At 49.1% G+C, this 3,506-nt stretch overlaps 1 pseudogene across 1 annotated transcript; it reads left to right on the forward strand.

Annotated features, from left to right (window-relative positions):
- The first annotated feature begins 733 nt into the window (after positions 1–733).
- LOC308430306 (forkhead box protein K2-like) lies at positions 734–2,627 on the forward strand (annotated as a pseudogene). Its single transcript has 2 exons — positions 734–2,103; positions 2,313–2,627. The product of its transcript is annotated as a forkhead box protein K2-like (transcript).
- Positions 2,628–3,506: the final 879 nt, after the last annotated feature.

A 3,506-nucleotide genomic window follows, 5' to 3' on the forward strand; every position in this document is an offset into this window, starting at 1 on the left:
ATTCACAGTTCTCAGGAGCAAACAGGGACATCTGGAAGGCGTATAATAAGTAAACAGACTATTTTTCCGGTACATCAGACAGGCAGTTTTACAGGGTTTAAAGTTACTTTCCTGTCTCTCTCCCTCTGCTCTTTCTCCCTTTCTCTCCTGCCCACAGCTTGAGGCTGCACACAGTATGACTTCTCTTGTGCACTCGGCTTTTCTCCTTTGTGCTTTTCTTTTCTGGATCTCCCACACTCATACACATCTCTGTTCGTTCCCTTTCTTTCTCACACACAGTCTTCATACACTCCTCACACAACTCCTCGCTCTTCACATGCTCTTCTCATGCTCCCTCTGTCTCCCTCTGTCTCTCTATCTCTGTCTCAGTGTCTCTCTGTCTCTGTTTCTGTTTGTCTATCTCTCACACACACCATCACACATGCTTTCTCTCTCCTTTCTCTTGCCCCAGTCTAATGATACTCCAAAAGCAGGTAGAAAAAAAGGCACTTATAATCGTTGTCAAATGATATTCTAAAGAATAACCGCATACGACAGAGAATTGAGACTTATGCCCACAGTCCAGCTGTCTCTCTGACCGACCGCTCTCCTATCTCTCCAGGCCAGGACTGTGCCGGGCCTCGGCCGCTACAGCGCCTGCGCGGACCGGCCAGGCTGGCGTGCAATGGCGGCGGGCGCGCTCTCGGGCACAGGCGTCCCTCCCGCGGGCGGCGCATCCCCACAGGGCAGCTGAGCCCTGGAGACGCTGGAAGACCGCGAGTCCGAGTACCTCATGAACAGCGGTGTCCATCGGGTGCAACTTGTCACAGGACTCTGTAACCGTGAGCGTGGGACACTGGAGCTCCATCTCGCGGCGCCACCTCGAGAGCTTTACGCCCCCTGGTGGCGGAAATTGCGCGGCCGCCCTGGAACCTGCGCAGCCCGGGCCGGAAGGGGCGCCGACTTCTACCTGCGCTGTCTCTGCACGGATGGTGTGGCTTGTTCATGCACCCTGTGTTCCACGGACGGGGGCGCCACCGCTGCAGCTGCCGCTCCTGTGCACTTTCAGGTTTCTGAGCACAAATATCAAGATCACATTCCCAGCACTATCCAGTGAGTAAAGAGAAGCAGGGAGCAGTCGCCAGTGAAGCCTGTGCAGCCACAGATCTCACAGGAACTGTCAGTGCTGCAGACTCTTGCCCATCCAGTCCTTAGGGAGCAGGCTCTTCAGAGTAAAAAAAATGGGACCTGTGGTACCCGTGACCTCAGTTTAATGGCTGACAATTCATGGCCGGAAATGAAAAAGAACCTTCAGACAGAGACAACCCAAAGGATAAATGAAAACCACCTCAGTCCTATGCACAGTTGACAGTACAAGCAATTACAATGGCTCCTGATAAACAACTTAGCCTGATGGGATTTATACACACATCACTAAAATCTATCCATACTACAGGATTAAGAACAAGGGCTGATAGGATTCTATTTGCCACAATCTCTCTCTGAACTGTTATTTCATCAAAGTGGCACGTTTCCACGAAGATCCAGGCAAAGTCTGGACAATAGACTCGGCCTTTGAGAGCAAACTGGTACAGCCTGCTTTTAAGAATGTCTAGTGGCTGCCTTGCTTTTGCCTGGGACCTCTAGCCTCTAGGAGCGCCACAGCTTCTCCCAACTTTGTGTGAGTGTTGGATGCTCATTCCGGTGGCACCCGGAGAACCTGTGTTGGGAAGGTTCTTCAGCCACCTTTGAGCCTGGGCCCTGGGCCTGGTGCCTCACAGAACAAACTTGCTGTTATCCAGGAGGCGATGTTTGCCCAGAGAGCACCAGGGTCACTTCTCCTATCTTCATTACTGTCCACCAGCAGCTACCCTGGCCATTAAGCCCACCACCTACCTACACTGTTGGAATCCCACGGACCACACCCACCTCTCAGCCAATTGATGTGCAGACAGTACATGTTGTCCATCAGACCCAGCAGTGGCAGTCAGCAGTGTGGCTGGACTGGCCCCAGCAAACACATACACAGGTGCTGGACGAGCTGTGGTCACTCAGGCTGCCATGTTGTCTCCTCCTAAGGCTGAACCACAAGAGAATGTCCACCACTGAGAAGTCAGAGTGAAAGTAGAACCTGTCCCTGCAATTAGCCTAGCCACACTAGGTGCTTGCTGCTAGCTGAGTCATCACAGTCTTCACAGGGCACCATGTTCAAACCGGGAACATAGTACAGGTGGTGACTTTAGGTCAAAACCAGCTTCCAATAAAAACTGTACCCAAAAGGGAACTCATGTGGTACCAATGACAGCAGTGCACAGCCAGGTGAGCAATGATGTGCAAGTTCTCTCCATGTGCTGGCCACCCATGTGTCAGCATCGGCATCCCTACACACAAAGTGCCAGAATGGTGACCATGAAGAGCAGCCAGAGCTGAAGTGAGTGAAAGCAGAAGATGGGGAGAGGTTTGTCATTGCCCTGAGTGTGTGCGCACCAGCAGCAGCTGTGAGAGAAAAGGCGATCCAGAACCAGCTGTGGGAGGACTTTTCTTCTGACATCAACTCTCTGGTGCCAAAAGGAGACATTGCCTCTCACAGGAGTGGGAGCACATCCCCAGTGGGTAAAGGGCTTCACATCTCAGCACTGAAAACATGAACCCAGGTGGCCTTAAAACTCCTTAATTTATAGACGCCTTACCCTTGAAACGACCCAGAACAGCAACCCTGGTTCCAGAGGTGATGAGTCTAACAGACTGCTGGCTGGACTGTCATCTTGAGGATGCAGCACCTGCCACAAGTGGATGTTGCTGACTTTCCTCTAGGGGACAGAGCCACAGCCACTTGCTGCCCTTTTAGGATTTGCTGGCTGTGGCTGAGAGACAAGACAGTATTTTCTTGTCCACATGTAGATTTAGAATACTTAGTGATTTTCTATCTTTATTAAATAATGGGGTCTTTAACAATTCATATCACTCTATTTCTACTCTCTTCAGAGACTTGAAGTTCTTGTCATACAGATCTTTCACTTGCTTGATTAGAATCTCATCAAGGTATTATATGTGACTATTGTATAAGGGTGTCATTTCCCTAATTTCTTTCATAGCCTCCTTAGCCTTTGAGTAGAAGAAAGCTACTAATTTGTTTAATTTTGTATCTAGCCATTTTGGGGATGAAGTTTATCAGCTGTAAGAGTTCTCTGGTGGAAATTTTGGGGTCACTTAAGTATATGCTCTTATATCATCTGCAAGTAATGATATTTTGACTTTTTCCTATTCAATTTCTATCTTTTTTACCTCCTTTTATTGTCTCATAGCTCTGCCTAGAGTTTCGAGTGCTATACTGAATAGGTAGGGAGACAGTGGGCATCCTTCTCTAGTCCCTGATTTTAGTGGGGTTTCTCCATGTTAGTTTGATGTTGACCACTGGTTTGCTCTGTATTACTTCTACTATGTATACCTTTGCTCCTTGAATTCCTGATCTCTCCAAGACTTTTAACATGAAGGGGTGTTGAGTTTTGACAAAAGTTTTCACAGCA

Source organism: Micromys minutus, assembly GCF_963924665.1.
Source record: "Micromys minutus genome assembly, chromosome: 15".
NCBI lineage: Eukaryota > Metazoa > Chordata > Mammalia > Rodentia > Muridae > Micromys > Micromys minutus.